This window comes from Lichenostomus cassidix, chromosome 4A (genome assembly GCF_008360975.1).
Source record: "Lichenostomus cassidix isolate B80296 chromosome 4A, HeHo_3.0, whole genome shotgun sequence".
Classification (NCBI taxonomy): domain Eukaryota; kingdom Metazoa; phylum Chordata; class Aves; order Passeriformes; family Meliphagidae; genus Lichenostomus; species Lichenostomus cassidix.
Window position 1 is genome coordinate 17529096 of NC_139485.1, and position 15971 is coordinate 17545066.

At 38.5% G+C, this 15971-nt stretch overlaps 1 protein-coding gene across 4 annotated transcripts in view; it reads left to right on the forward strand.

Annotated features, from left to right (window-relative positions):
- The window catches only part of DIAPH2 (diaphanous related formin 2), a 166892-nt gene that overhangs the window by 129106 nt on the left and 21815 nt on the right, over window positions 1-15971 (forward strand). The window lies entirely within an intron of this gene.

A 15971-nucleotide genomic window follows, 5' to 3' on the forward strand; every position in this document is an offset into this window, starting at 1 on the left:
TGATGCCAGAGGATTCTTAAAGGGTCACTGAAATAGCAGTGTGAGAGAAAAGTTTCTGCAAAACATTGATTAAAAGGCAGAGTTACTCTGAGAATTATATGTATAGAAGTTTATTCCTGTAAAAATATCTGTGGATTTTAATTTTATGTTGTCATCTTTAAACACAGCTGCAAGTTCAGATTGCTGAGGAAAATAAGTTTTAAAAATTAACTTCTAAAGGAATCTATTAAGGATAGAGGGTTGAGTACATTTATAAAATAGTGCTTGAACAGTTTGTGTTTCTAGCATAAAATAACTTTTGTTAGTTTATTTTGTTATTTTAGGACTAGAGAATTTGAATGTGGCACAGCTTATTGTAACTGAAAATAGGAAGTCTCCTTAAAATGTGGGTTTGGGGGGTTTTCTTGGTTTTTTGGTTTGATTTTTTTTACTTCCAAGGATTAAGGAGAATATAGTAAAGTGTCAAAAAACAGAATTAAGAACTTGTAATTAGACTTCCTCAGACAATAACTGTACAACACTTTTAAATTTAAGCCTCAACACAGTGCCAAGTTCTTGTGTTTTTTGCTTTATCTAAAATAATATATAAAATGCAGAACTACTGGAAGATATGATGTTTATGGGACTGTGTAGCCTTTTGATTTCCACTTGCAGCTCCTTTTTTCTGTACACAGATATAGCCCAGAAATCACAGACTATTCTGAATTGAAAGGGAACCTCAAGGATCATCAAGTCCAGGTCTTGAGTGAATGATCCACACAGGGATTGACCCCACCATTTAGTTATAAAAGTAGTTATTATTTAAATGTCTATGTTAGAAGGGGCTTCACCCCCAACAATTAGCATTAAAAGGTTGCATTTGCTGGTTTTTCAGTTGATTTTTTTTTTCAAGAAGAAATCTCTCACCACAGCTTGCTGTTACTATCAGGATTTCAAGCTGAGTATAAATACTACAGCCTCTGGATTTAGCCTTTTGAATATTATTCACTAGGAATTTCCTGTAATGATGGGCTAATTAGTGTGAGTTCAGTGAGTTTAACTAAACCCACAGTGTTTGATTTCAGAGATAAATCTGTGCTCTGTCAACCTTTCCAGCCATAAGCCTGCTGCCAACATGATGTGACAGGTAGGCAGGCCTGGGGTTGTGCTGCAGAGCAGCTCAGCTCTTCACTCTTCACTAGCTATTTGTCTCGTCAAGCAGAATTCACTGCTGCCAGATGGGAAGTTGGAGCACCAAAGGCTTCCTTGGCTTCCTCCATGCAGCAGGAAATGCTTGGTGGATGGGATTGTAACTCACATTTCTGTGGTTTGGGGTTTGCTCACTGTAAACTCTCCTTGCCCTCTGTGTTCCAAAATATGTATATTTAGAAATGTTAATACTCTGCAAGCAGTTTTTTGTTGCAAGCATTTGGAACATTCTGCATTTTCATTGTGTAATTCCAAATGATAATTTAGAAATGCCTTCACTAGTGAGGTATTCACACTCTTTACCAGCTTTATAAAAAAACCCCAAACCTTATTTAGCTAATCTGTGTATTCTGGATGCTACTTCACTGGAAGGAAAACGCTGAGTTGTTTCTAAGGCTCTGCTGTATTTCCAGGCACACAGAAGGATGAGTTGAAATGTCTCATTTCCTCATTCTGTCCCTGGCAGAGGAGCTGAAGGCAGAGGAAGCAGAGGGCAATGGTGCTCAGCTTGTGCTGCTGCTCAGCCTGGCCACTGCAGCAAAGCAGCTTTCTTGAGAGAGCATCAAAGCCCCCAGCAGCAAATCCCTTTTTCACTCAGCTCCTCGAGTGCTTTGACCCAGGAAGAACTTGCTCCTTGGCCACAGATGAGAAATAGTTGTTAAAAAAAAAAAAAAAAAAGCAATAGAAGGAGCCACAATTGTCCTCTTGTACACAGGATTTTTCTGACAACTTGTAGAAATTCTGTCATTTTAGCAGATGAATCAATTGCAAGGGACTCCTGGGAAGAGCCCTTATGGTTTGAGGAGGGAATGACACTGTCTGGGTTCTGGTTTGCAATGGCAATTAACGTTCAGCAAGCAAACAAGTGAAGTGAATAATTTATATAGATTGAAAGCTCATCCCTTCCATACCTGCTGGAGCTCTGATGGGTGGCAGTGATGTCCCCAGAGAGGGCTGGCAGTGTCCCCTCCTGTCCTGAGTGCCCAGGGGGCTGGGTGACCATGGACCACTAGGTGGAACCATTAACCTCCCTTTGCCAGAGCAAACTCTCTCACAGCTCAGAGGCTTTCAAAACCACGTCAACAAAGATTTTTTTTTTTTGGTGTTATTTTTTTCTGTGTCTATGAGGGAAGAAACAAATTGCTGCCTCCTTGGCTGAAATTGTTTTTGCTAAAACAGGCAATACAATCTTTTCTATGCTAGCACTGTGAGAGTATATCCTGGCAATAATGCAAACTGTGCAGTGCTCTCACCATGAACTTTTTGGCTAGCTGTCCCAGTTTGTCTAAAATCCCCCTTTATGGGATGTAATCAGTTCTCCAAAAATAAAATTGGGCTTTAATAAAAATTGCAGGATTTGTAAGTTTGGGAAAGAGCAGTGTCAGTGAAGGAGAGCACTAGAAACACATTTTCTAGAATCATGTTTTATATTTATATACCTTAATTCTCTTCTTAGCAAAATAAAAAATGGTGTTCATTAGGGAAAACATTCATTTCAAAACTATTATTGTGAGTAAAGGGTAATACTTCTTTTTTTCCCTCATTTACTACATTTGCTTGCAGTGTCCTATATGGTAGCTCTTCTAGAGGAATCCTTTCATACAGTAATTAATCTTTTAGTGCTGTCAGGGCTGTGCTCACTCCAGCTGCAGAGCCCTGACACATTGCTGGAGTGGGATCTGCTGGGAAAGGATGCAAATATAGAATTGCAGTCAATAGAATTGCACCTTGAAATTGGGAACATCCAGGAATGGAAACAGATAGTTTGTCATTGTGCTTTTTTTTATTTATTTATTTTAATTTTCATTGACAGTAGTGTTTGGAGTAAAAGATAAGCAGACAAGAGAACTTTTATGGTGAGAATATTTCCTTATGTCTTATTTTCTGTCGTGTCTTTGGCTTAGCAAAGGGGGAGCTTCTCATCTGGGGACCCAAAAACTGCAGCTGCAGACAGCAGGGGGAAGAGTTTGGTCAACTTGCCACTCTAACAACCACCTCTGAAACAAAACAAAAAAAAATTTCCATTCCCAATGACAAATCAAAGCTGAAAGTTCGCCTTGCCTGTTGTCATTCATTGCCATTCATATTTAGGAAGCAGACTGCTGTGATAATTGATTTGATGGTCCAGCTTGAGTGGAAGCACTTCTGGGCATAGCAGGCCTCAGAGATGCCAAAAAAGAAGAAAAGGTGGGAATGAAATAATGCACTACTTTCTCCTCAGAGGCATGTGGCCCAGTTTTTGAGAACAGAAAAACATGCTTTAGAAGAAGGGAGGAAAAAAAAAAAAACAACTTAGTAACTCAGTAATAAGTACAAAAATGACCATATAGCCTCAGTCAGATAAAAATAGGCATTCAAAGAGAGACAATGAGTGTACATATTTTACTGGCAGGTGAATAATAGGAGAATGCTGTGGAAATAATCTGATTTTTAACGGGCTCTGTCCAAGGGAGTACCTTTCTTGCTGCTTTTTTTGTGTAACAACAAAAGAGGCTCCCTTTGCTAAAAACACACACAAAAAAAAAAAACCAAAAAAACCTCCCAAAAAACATTGTTTAATTTTTTTAAGCTTTTCAAAGAGGAATTGATAGCTCAGAAGAAGGAAACGAAAGCAGTGATTGAATCTGAAAGGCAATAGATGTGCTTGGATCCTGTGAAGTCCCATTGGGTTTATTTACTCCAAGCACTCGTTGATAATGAGGTTTTTCCCTGTTTTTCTGGCTATGGGGCTCTGTTCACCCATGGCCTCCTGCTGATAGGAATAACTCAGGACACTGAAGTGCTAGTTGAGGATAAAAGTAGATTAAAAAACTTTTGTATTCAGTGCTTGACCTCTTAATCACAACTGCCAGCAGCCTTTCATTGATTTAAAGAGCCAAACAAAAGCAGAGGACGTGAGCTATTGCAGCACAAAACTGCAATCAGAGCTGGTTTGGCTCTGCACTGATGCTTGTTTGCTTGCAGAACCAGTGTGGTCCTTCAACCTGCTGAACTCTTTGTATTCACAGTCCTGAATCTTTTATACTCAAAGCAGAAGTAACTGAAATGTTCCAGTGAAGACTGGAAATGGAGAGCTTGAGGAGGTAACAGGAGGTTGGGATTGTGCTGTTCCAGGTCATGCAGGAATATTACAATCTGATTTTCAGGGATGGGAAGTTCCTTTCCTGCCTCAATGAGGTGATAGTTGGTGTGAGCACACAGTATATTCTACACTTTAAAAGGTCCATAAAAGACATACTAATTTATTAGGGGAATATATCAAATTATCTCGTTTATGTCTTATGGCTTTTTCAGTTCCTCTTTTCTCCACTGGAAGCAGAAGCTCAGAGTTTCATAAGCCTTTCAACATCTGCAAGTGATATAATTCATATATCATTATTCCTTTGAATCCTTCTTGCTTTCTACCTACTTCTCTATAAAATTTCTTTGTAAATATCAAAACACTCCATTAAATTGATGGATAGGAAGCATCACATGTGGCATCTCCTTGGGAAGTGTGGACTTCATCCAGGGCTTTTTGGTGACATTTGGGACAGAAATTACTGTGTTTCCTAAGCACTCAGATCTTGGTCAGTTTATCTGAGCTGGAATTGTGAAAGTGCTTCCTGCTGAGCACACTGTAGTCAACATTGTTAGACCTTGATTAAAAGACAATTTCAGTAATTTGGGTTCTTACTGCAAAATCTCTGCGAGCCATTGTGGTGTATTATCAGTAATGATTAGTAATTATTTTTATTCTATTTGCAAATTGATCAGCATCTCTGGGATTCACTAATCACTTGCTCCTGCCTCCCAGGCAGATCTGGTGATGATACAGTCAGGTTAGCTGGAATTGCACAGGTAAAACTCTTTTTATCTTTGCAAATATTCTTATTTTTGGCCATTTTCCTGCACATGCTGGTGGTTTTTGCTGCCAAAACATGGCAGGAAAAGAGCTGCATGTTCTGTAAGTGCTTCAGTGTTCTTCCTGGACTGTCACAGCATCTTCAATAGTCATGTGGAGCTGCTAAATCACAAAAAACAACTCCTCCAAAGCTCCTCTCAAAGCAGAGGAGAGATCAGCACAAAAGCACCTGACTGAAAAGGGAAGAAAGCTCTTGGAAGGTGACAGCTGGAATTCCAGTGCTTAATCTGTGTAATTAAAACTTTTCTGAGGAGCAGGAAAAGCAGGTTGGACTTGAGGTAGTTTTAGGAGTTAATTAGCAAGGTCTTTTTGAATATTAAGCTTGCCTTTGAAGGATAAAGTTTTAAAAAACTAGTTCAGGGCTTTCAAACAGCATAAATTAAGGGAAGAAACTTTGTTTTTGCACATCTTCAAGATGCAGACAGAGTCATCCTCCCTAACAGTGCTATTTCCTTCCATCACAAATGCAATCATTCATCCTCCTCAGAGTCTGATCTTCACCAGGATTTATTAGCTTGCTAACAGAGCAGTGGTAATTTACCTGGAAACAACATTTTACAGGAGTTTTTTTACACATTCACTATTGCAAATGCTAAAGTCAGGAGCTCTTAAGCCATAAACTGAGCTTCTTGCTGGGCTGGATGTTGTGATATATTAGCAATATTGAAAACAGCAAGCTGCACATTGCAGGGTTCAGCCAGAGAAATACTGAGGTTTTGGGTTTAAGAGAGCTTAAAGATCATCCAAACCATTCCATGGCTTAAAAGATTTGGAGAGTTTGGGCTCTTTCTGTTCATATTCTATGTGGTTTTATGCTTTGTTTTGGGAATGCACTCACTTTCACAGGAAAAAAGAGCTCTGTGTTTCTTTTACAGAGCTATGTGGGCAAAATTTAGAAGATGTACTTTACTTTTACTTACTTTTTATTAGTTTTGATGTACTTAGCTCTTGCAGAAATTCTCACCTGTGAGCTGTTTTAAACAGCTGTTCTGACAGCAGAGTGCATCTCGATGTAAAAACTAAATTAATTCATATGGTATATTTATTATCTGTGCATTTAGAGAGCAAATCAACCTCAGAATTATCTGTCAACAATTAATGTATCAAAGCAAGACATACTCAGTGAATGGCAGCAAAGTTCTTGTGGTATCTTCAGGCTTTGTTTAAAGAAAAATGCACTGATTTTTGGATGTGAACTCCAGAGGAACTGCAGAATTGTGTTGGGGAAATACAAGTGTAGAGTTTAGTTACTCTTTCTACAAATAACCTCTGCAATTAGCATTAGAGCAATGGAATTGGAGGTGTGGAGTGATGTTGGAAGAGTTTCCCAAGTGGTGAACTACAAATGTAATTATGAATGTATAGAGCTGGGTGTGCTGAGTCTGAAATGCTATGGGCTGTTTGGTAAAAAAACCCAAAAAACAAACAGAAAACCACAAAGAAAGCAGATTAGCCAGAGTTTGAAATGAAATCACTCTGAGGATCTGCCATGGAAGATTTCACTCTTGAAGTTTATAACATTTTATAGGATTCAGTCATTCACAAGCCATTATTTAAGTAGAACATTCCAAACTATTGACTATTTAGCTTTCCAAACATCAAGTTTCTAAAAAAAATTCATCAGGCTTCTAGGCCACTCGATGAAGAGTCAGAAAATCCAGCTCTGAAAAGGAAGATGAAGCTGTAAATTAGTATTTGAAGTTTTACCTCTGCCCAGTGGTGAATTATTTAGAAGTGTTACACTGATTGCTTCATAAATCAGTACTTATCTTCCTCTTTAAAAATGCATTGTTCTAGAAACTGTGGAAATCTATAAACAGAACTGTCCAAAAATAAAATGCTCTGCTTCTGAGATGATGAGGCTATTGGGTTCCTAGTTAGAGGAAACAAATAACAACAACAAATAGGAATAACAAGAAAACCCAAGCCTGAAGTTCATTATAAAACAATGTAAAAATACCATAATTTAATGGCAGTATTAACCATTGGCCTTGCAGCAGAGTAATTCTCAGATTTGTGTTGAATGGTGGTGGTGAAAATGCACATTACAGGTATGGTATCAGCTGTTCTCAAACACCACAGTCCAAGGATAACAATTTTTTCACCCTGAGAGTTGCAGTTCCAGCCCAGTTTGACCTACAGCTGTGCAGATGTATTTGTCAATTAAAAAGGTGTACAGCATAAAATGAAAGCCTTCATGGTTTGTAATTGAAGTGCATTGAAGACATAAGTGTCAAACATGAAATCATTTATTCATTTCTTCAGTGTTGTGAGGTTTATGGTAATGCAGAAAAACAACCTAGCAGTGGAGCATATGTCATGTCTCCTCTCTGTTATATCCAGTTTCATTATTTAGGATTTTTGGATGCTTTTCTTTGGCAATGTCTCTCTCAGAATCCCAGAGATTGACTCTGATCCTGTGATGTTTGTCAGGGTGACCTTGCAAATCCTGATCCCAGCAAACTTCATGGGAATGAAATAATAATAAAGGTGAATTTCCAATCAAACATCACCCCAGTTCTCAAGCAGGAATTTAGAAGAAATGCTTCATGGCAAGTTACACTCAGGAGCACCTCAGACAGGCTGTGAATGGAGCAGAGAAATCTCTGAGTCAAATGCTCCCTGAGCAGGACTGATGTATTTAGGAACAGATTTTAGACAACCTGTCTGTGGTGCAAATGACAGATGTGAGAGGTAAAAACACTTTTAACATAAATGTCAAAACATTTTATCATCCAACGACTCCCATGTCTTTTCTATCAGTCACTTCTTGGTGCTGTGTGAGGAGGGATGGATGTGCAGAGCTGAAAAGTCATTTTTGCTGTGCAGAAAATGAGCCCAAAAGCTCTGTGTGGGTCTAGATAATCTACTATACATGTGAGAATCTATATTGGATTCCACATGCACACACAAATACATGAGTATTCATGTACATATATACATGGGTTAAGAATTCTCATTATTTCCTGAGAAATATTTCACAAATACTTCATGAAGCTATAAAATTTTCCATTGACTCAAAGCACACAGTTCAAACCTGACTCTGCATGCAGAAATAACCCAAAAAGTCCAATAATTTCTGTGAGAAAGCTGATATGTCGTTTCAATCTATAAACTTATTTTAACTGACTTGTAGATTTTCCTTTTAAAATAGTCTATACTGCTTGCAGTTTTAGTGTCACTTCACCCTTTATCTCTGATTCTCATCATGCTTTGAAGACAACGTTGAAATTGCAAAATAATTATTTTGTCTTTAACTATTAGTTCAATTTGTCTTTGTTCCTCATTTTCCACACCATACAGAAGTGATTTGGTTGTGTCCTAAAAACAAAGATACCAAACCTCAAGGAAAGGTTTTCACAAATGTAACTCTATTTTTGAGTTTATTTCTAGTTTGGCTGCACAGTGGGCGAGATAATTGTAATATCTTCTAGTTGTAATATTTATCTTTTTAACTATGTGTTAATTTCTTTTCTGAAAGCAGGGTTTGATGTCCTGTGACAAATATGAGATAAAGTCCTATTAGGTGTATTAAATATGTGTTAAATATGTTAAATATGCTGAGCTTGCAGGTCTTATTTCTAGTGCAAAGGTGGTGATTGTTATCAGTAAACAGATTTTTATATAGTTAATCCGAGTTGTTTTTCTTCACCTTCTTCTGCCTTTAAAAGTGGTAAGAATCATCATTATCCTATAACTAACCTCTTCAAGAAGTTGAATATAAAAGCAATGAGAGATTTATTTTTCCAGCACAGGGAAAAACAGATATTCCTGCAGCAAGAAAATGCTTTTGTCATCATGAAAATTGTCTTGTTCTATTTCACACAGCTTTAATTAGTGACCTTCCCTGAATAATTTGTTGCTCACAGTTTTTAAGGATGGCAGAGCACTCTAAATTTTAATTTGCCTTCAGTTCTTTTATTGACAAAGGAAATTGCACAAAATGCCACCTGTGTTTGGCTGTGGAATGGAACTTCCCCTTCATCAGAAGATGCAAATGTCTAAAATGTTTTCACTTTTTTTTTAATATCCTCTGATATTTGTTGTCAACTTTTTTTGCTGAATAGTATGCATATTAAACAGTAAGAAACAGTAAATTAATTAAAATCCAATTAGACAACTCAAAACTAATGATAATTTCCAGTGCAGATGAATAGGAAATGACTTTTGTGTTGTGTGTTTGTTTCTGGTGCTAATAGAACTCCGAGAAACTTTTCTTGTCATAACCCAGTTTATTCCAAGGATAAGTTTATCTCAGATGCAAATAAGCATTTTTGCAACTCAGGCACCTTTTAATATCTAGTATAGCTCTGCTGCTTTTAATTCTTTACTTTTAATTCTTTACTTTTAATTCTCTACTTTTAATTCTGCTGCTTTATTCCTGCTGCTGGAATTGCAGTGTGAACACCAAGGCTGGCAGGAGAGGACTGTTGGCCATTTGAGTTGTTAGTCTTCACAGATTTTTTTATTTACTGTTAATTATCTGCTGTTTACAGTCACATATTTGTATCTGGAGAACATATTTTTATCCACTCAAGCCTGAAGCTTCTTTGTTGAGAGTAATTTATAGTAGTTGCTCATATCCATGCCCATAAATTATCAATATCTGCCACAAACGTAGTTAAAACAGAGATTTTATAAATAAAAAAGGATCATTTTAAGTGACTTCCCTCTTCTGATAGCCTTCATTTCTCACTCTACATCTTTCTGCAGAGTTTAGAAATAGCCAAAATAACATTTTAGTGCTTTTGTGTGTTTTGCTGTGAACCAGTGTGTGCAGGGATTGGATAATGGGCTTTAGAGCTGTGGTTCCCTTGGACTGTAAAGTTATAACCAAAAACCACTTCACATAATACTTCTCTGTGGTAAAGTAGAGTTCATGATAACAGCCAAAGAAAACAGTTTGTGTCTTAGAGGTTTTGTTGTTTTTAAGGTACATTTTTGGGTCTGCAGGGTGTGTTGATCCAGTGGGGTTTAGTTTCCCAGCTGGTTGCACAATTCAAGCTCTAAATGTGAATGCTGAATTATGAATCTCATACTCTAAATATCTGCAAACTAGTGCAGATTTTAAACACTCATGGAGGAAGAGATTTCAGTTTGGAAGTGATTTCCATGCAGCTAAAGCTGGAGTGGTCTTGTGATATTTGCCCTTTTATTCTAACAGAATTCACATTTTCTGAAGGGCAACAGGTTGTCTTTAAGGCTGCATTGATTCTTCTAAATTAGTTAATTGAAATACATCCATTGGGGTTTTTTTCCCCTTCAAATACAGTCTGATTCTTGCAAGAACTCTTGTGAAGGAAGCTGTGATTGTGACCACAAGGAAATGCTGGTTGCAGCTGTGAAATGAAATGTTTTAGGATTTTTGGGGAGAGAAAGAGGTGCAAAGGAGCAATTTTCCTGGGCTGCTGCTGCTTCCAGCAGCAATGTGCTGCTCAAGGTGACTGAGGATGGAAAAGCCATGGGCAGCTTGCCTTTGCCCTCCCTGGCTGCATTATGGACAAATGAAAATGGACAGGAATGTGGTATTTATGTGTTATGAAGCTTAATAAAATGATAAAACTTCCCCTGAGAGCTGGGCTGGGTGCTGCTCCTGGTGGGAGGGAAATGGCTCTGCAAATGGTTCTGATATTCTGCTTTGCTGTTGTGATATTTCTGATATCATCCTGACATTCACAGCCTTTGTGTGCACATTACTGGCCAATATTTGGGATATGTGACATTCTTGATAAGTACTGTCAGGAGCAACCCTTTGGAGTCACACAGAGAGCACCAGCCAGCCTTGGGAGAATAATGTTGAGTTTCAAATTCCCTCTGCCCCACAGAATTAAAATTATTAGGTAAATCCATACTTTGGGCCAGAGTAAATCATCCTGCATTACCAAAATAGACAATTTGACTCCAGGTGCAGTGGCAGCAATTTCAAATTACCCATGTAGCTCAGCACAGGACATTTCTGATGTGGCTCATGCATGACAGTTCTTTTTCACTCCGTTGTACTCAAACCACTGAAATTATTCTAAAGATCTCCAGACAGAAACGTTCAGAAAGCTGTAATTGCATCAACTGTGCACCTAGAGCTGACCTTCCAATCTGCTGGAGCCACACGGGGAGCAGATGCAGACTTTGGGGATTGCTGGGAGAATTCTGAGGTCAAACTGAGACTTTTGTTTTCCAGGAACGTCGGCGAGGAGTTCATTTCTCTTAAGTGCCCTTTGTGAAAAAGGAATAAGGTCACAGATTCCTCTGCTGCTGCATAGCTGCAGGTGGATTGAGATATTCACTGAAAAAAGGATTTTCATTCTCTTTCTAAATGAGGCATTTTGGTTAAACACATGCTCTGTGTTTTCCTTTGGAAGGAAGAAGTGCAGAATTCATGTAGAAAGGAGGCTAAGCCTTGCTGTGTCCTGTGGGGGATGAAAAATGCAGTCTGGGGTTCAGAAAAGTTGGGGACTAATTGCTCACTCATCGCTGAATAAACCCATTTTGTCCCTATGGGGAATTTGGGATAAAAAACTGGCTGATAGAAGTTTTGGAGACTTGTCTGCCTTGTTCAGTTCTCTGAATTCCAAGGAGATGACTGCAGGTGTACTGCCTGAGCATCAGCACTGCCTTACACATTGGTATGCATTTAATGGCTTCAGCATAATTTAAATAGTCATATTAATTTGCATTTTATTATTATATTTACTCTGATATCATGTTTCAGAAAAAATTACTTTATTGGATCATCATCATCTATTGAAACTCTTCTGCTGTAATTAACCACGCAAAGTAATGAATTCTAAATTACCTTTTCAATTACTCGTGACTAAAATTATCTTGAATTTTTTTGAAAAATGGGTTTCTCCTCTGGAAAGATTCATTGCTTTATCAGTGTTGTTGTAGTAGAGCTCTAGATTAGGGTAACTTGATTTTTAAATGTCAAATGTAATTTGCTGTTAGGAACATAAAGGGTATGCCTGTGTTCTGAAGGAGAAAAAAGTCACTTCAGCATCATTTAATAGTGATGTGTGTTTAAAATCAGCTTTTTGCCAATTGGGTAAAGCTTGGCAGAGCAAAGGAAGTTTTTCTGTTCACACAACCTCACTTCTGCATGTATGGATCTAGAATGGATTTACAGGCTGTAAATAGAGGAATCTGCAGTTTGGTCACAGATCTTCTGGAAATAAAAGGTCCCATAATTTAGTATTTTTCCATAAAATAATAATGGCTTTTGGAATGTGAGGTTGGGCTGTTGGCCACAGACATCTCAGGCTGCTGTTGTGTGTCAGAGATGTATTTAAACAGTGATGTGAATTTCCAATAAAACATCACCACAGCACAGCTGAGGGGAAAGAGGGACAGAGGGGAGGTGTGGACAGGAATTTCAATTTAATGAACAAATTGTAGGGAATGTATTTGAGCACATTGTAGGTAATACTTGGTATGAGCAAGAGTTATTCAAAGTTCATTACCAGTCTTCAAAACAAAGAATTGTATCTACTTTATTGAGATGGGAAAAGTTCAATTTTTTCCCCATCATGTGCAGAAATGTGCTTTGTAAACACTGATCTCAGCCTTTGCTCTTGGAGCAGGTGTATTTCCTAGAAAGTTCAAACAGGAGAGTTCAAATGGCTCAGGCTGGGGGCTCTGTGTCCCTGCAGGTGACAATGGCTCAGGGAAGGTCCTGGCTGTGTCCCTGCAGGTGACAATGGCTCAGGGAAGGTCCTGGCTGTGTCCCTGCAGGTGACAATGGCTCAGGGAAGTTCCTGTCTGTGTCCCTGCAGGTGACAATGGCTCCAGGAAGGTCCTGGCTGTGTCCCTGCAGGTGACAATGGCTCATGAAGGTCCTGGCTGTGTCCCTGCAGGTGACAATGGCTCCAGGAAGGTCCTGGCTGTGTCCCCAGGGTGCACAGGGTGAGCTGAACTCTCATTTTCCTGCCCATTTTCCAGTACTCTGGACATGAACTGGTAGCAATTTTACATTGAAGTACATAAAGATTTCTATGCTAAAACTGGAAAGGTTTTATCAAAGATTGGTAAACCATCTTTCTTTCATCTGCATTTCTACTCCAAACTCTTACCAGAGTCAGAGGTTTCATTAACAATTTCTGCATAAAAGCTTAGATTTAATATGTGAAGTTTTCAGTTTATGAGCTCTGTCTACTTCTAGTTTTTTAGAAAAGTAAATTAAGTATTTGAAAGCAGTTTGCAGGCAAAACAGCATCACCCAATAGCTAAGGTTGGTGTAAACTTGTTCCCCATTCAGAGATACAGAAGAGGAAAATCTACTGGCAGGCAAAGATATTTCATAATTGATATAGATTGATAGTTCTATATGGAAAGTGTCTGGGGGGGAAATGGCATTTTTTTGAAAAGACTTTAGAAAACGTTTGCTTTTCCTTTTCAGTAAATATTAAGTTGTTTTTAAGTTTCTGTGTTTGGTTAAACTTATCCAATTCCTTCTGTAACTGTTCAATATTTCCCCTTTTTGAAGGGAAAATGTTATCCAAGGAAGTTATTTGAAGCATATTGATGACAAAATGATGCTTGTGTGATGCTGTTTAGTAGCAGATCACTGCATTCTCCTAAACAAATCTTTGCACTTATTTCCTTTTTTCCTCCATGTTTATTCTGACCTATATATTCTCCAGTTTTTTCCTTTTTTTGCCTGCGTTGCCACTTCCCATCTTTGTATTTTCACCTGTCTTTCCTCACTCACACTGATGGTACAAAAGCTGTATGAAAAATGTCAAAATGATCTTCAATCTCCCAGGTGATGTTGTTTTCCTGGCAGCTCAGGTCTCCATTCAGCAGCAGTGCTGCAGTTGAGTTCTGGGTCTGGAGAGAACCATCAATGTGGTTGTTTTTATAGCTCTGATTCACTGCGTGTTTGAGCTTCCCTGCCTTTTTATAGTCCTCACTAAACTTCCCCCACACTCCCTGCTTGTTCCTATTTCACATATTTTCCATCTCAGGCTGGCCTAGGCAGTGCTTAGCAGAAGGTGGATTTCAGTTCAGGTGTCTTAGATGAAAGTTTTCCAGATAAAATAATTATCTTGCATTTCCTAGATCCATGAACAGATAAAATGCTCTGGAGATGAGGAATTCATGGAGAAAAGTAGCAAGAACTTCACTGCCATTGTATCAGGAACATTCACTGTCATTCACAAATGACAAAGGAAATTCATGTCTAAATCCAGATATGGAAAGTGGTTATTTTTGCTAGAATCTGTCATATCATCAAGCATTAAAACTTATTTTTGGATTATTTTGGAACAAATTTGCTTTCCTTTCAGAAGTTCACCTTCCCATCTAACACATGTCTAATGGAATTTGTCTCTTTACTCATAACTGGCATAGTAGAGCAGTAATAGTGATCTTTATATAAATACACCTAAATCTATGGGTTTTGGTAGTAATTATTGAAGAGGTGCTTGATTAGTATGCAAATATGTTCAGATTAGCATTCTGAAGCCTTTTCTGTTGGGAGTTTTTTGATTGACATTTTGTTCTAGGAGCTTTCATAAGATTTTATTACCCAAATCTTGTCTTGTTTCCATCTACTGCTCAGTGAAAGAACACAATTCAGGTCTGAATTTTTGGGGGTTGGGAGGAGGAAATTTCAGGGGAAACTCGAAAGATGAGATCCAATAAACGGAATTGTGAAAATTCATACTTCCTGAAAAGCCTACCAAAACCACCTCCATTAAAGAAAACTACCAGTTGGGTTTTTAAAGCAGCTTTTATGTTGCTTTTATTGGAAGCCCTAAGTGAAGGAAAAAGGCACTGACAGGTTGAACAGGGAATTATTTTGGCCATTCTGCTTTGGTGCAGCTCCTGGCTGCCTGGCTGTGCTTTATCATTGCTTTTAAAGCTTCCTCCTTCCCCTCTCTCTAACAGTGAGATGATTTCTCCAAATATTTTCCAAATTCACCAAGCAGAATGGGAAGGTTGAGTCGGGGAGGAGCTGAAAGGCAGAAGAGAGTTAATTACCTCTTGCAAATCCCAAGTTCCTCATGTACTGCTGGAGATATTCAGCACTTTTCACATCACCTTTTAAGTTTTATGTTGAAAATAGCAAAGAAATGGATTTTCTAGGTAAGAATGGCATCTTTGGGGAGCCCAGAAGTCGTATAAAGTTAGCATGAAGGGCAACTCACTCACCTCTAACTCAGTGTGGGTTCTGCAATCCCCTTAATAGGAGTGCTGTATGCAAATGAAGAGCTGTTTTGACACAGATCAAGAAATTACATGGATTAAATGCATCCTGTAAATGTGGGGAGAATCTCCTAGAAATAGATGGAACCCCTTTGCCAGTGACAGATGTGCTCTGCTAAAAACAAAACTGTATTTATGTGAAACACATGATGACAGGGCAGAAATGCTGCAGGAGTCAGAATTGCAGGGAGAAGAAAGGAAATGCTGTTCTTGTCTTTCATCTTCACCCAGCATTTCTGCAGATCTAAAGGAGATCTCCAGAATCTTTTGTCAATTGCTGTGCAGAAGAGTTAAGGCAAACAACCCAAAATCAAACTGTGTTTTATAGAAATTTCTTTGTATTCTGCAGTGATAGGTCTTGAGATTTTATGGAAGGCAAAAATTGTGGCTTTTGTTTAAGCATTTAGCATTTCTTAGCCCCTTACCTGCTGGTCTCTGAGCTGAAGGAAGGTTTCCCAGCTGGTTTGCTCTCCTTCCCTGCAGGATAACCTGGTGCTGCAAGCAGAGAATATTCCCACCCCTCTTGCTTCCACTGGATGGGAATTTCTGGGATTTTAGGGTAAAACCAACAGATTTGGCATCAGCAAGATGTTTTTTCCAGAGGTCAGATTAGTGGCAACCTCTCAATCCTGTTTCAAGTTTGTCCAACTAAAGGATTTCAGGGCAGCATCTGTCA